Below are 632 nucleotides of genomic sequence, written 5' to 3'. Positions count from 1 at the left end.
AAACACCCATGGGCTGAGGTCAGGCTCTGTTGGGGGTGTGAATCCACTCACTCCCACCTAATCATGAGTCACCCAATGGTTTGGGTGAGAAGGGGCACTAAGATCATCGAGTCACCCCCTGCCCTGGGCAGGGACACCTCCCACCAGCCCAGGTGGCTCAGAGCCCCGTCCAACCTGGCCTTGAACACCTCCAGGGATGGGGCAGCCACAGCTTCTCGGGGCAACCTGTGCCAGGGGATCACCACCCGCACAGCCAAGAATTTATTCCTCATATCTCGCCTAAATCCCCCCTCCGCTCCCCCTGGTCCCACGGCTCCGCTCCCTGATGCAGAGTCCCTCCCCAGCTCTCCTGGAGACCCTTTAGGCACTGGAAGGGGCTCTGAGGTCTGCGCGGAGCCTTCTCTTCTCCAGGCTGAACCCCCCAACTCTCCCAGCAGAGGGTCTCCAGCCCTCCCAGCATCTCGGTGGCCTCCCCTGGCCCCGCTCCACCAGGTCCATGTCTCTCCTGTGCTGAGGCCCCCGAGCTGGAGGCAGCACTGCAGGGGGGTCTCCCCAGAGCAGAGCAGAGCGCAGCAGAGGGGCACAATCCCCCCTCGCCCTGCTGGCCACGCTGCTGGGGATGCAGCCCGGGA

General features: G+C 64.4%; 1 protein-coding gene across 1 annotated transcript in view; it reads right to left on the bottom strand.

The window, feature by feature from the left end:
- Window positions 1-632, bottom strand: part of MROH1 (maestro heat-like repeat family member 1) — a 76,419-nt gene that overhangs the window by 4,810 nt on the left and 70,977 nt on the right. The gene's annotated exons all lie outside the window — the stretch shown is intronic.

This window comes from Charadrius vociferus, unplaced genomic scaffold, assembly GCF_000708025.1.
Source record: "Charadrius vociferus isolate BGI_N301 unplaced genomic scaffold, ASM70802v2 scaffold1036, whole genome shotgun sequence".
Lineage (NCBI taxonomy): Eukaryota > Metazoa > Chordata > Aves > Charadriiformes > Charadriidae > Charadrius > Charadrius vociferus.
This window is presented reverse-complemented; position numbering and strand designations above follow the sequence as displayed.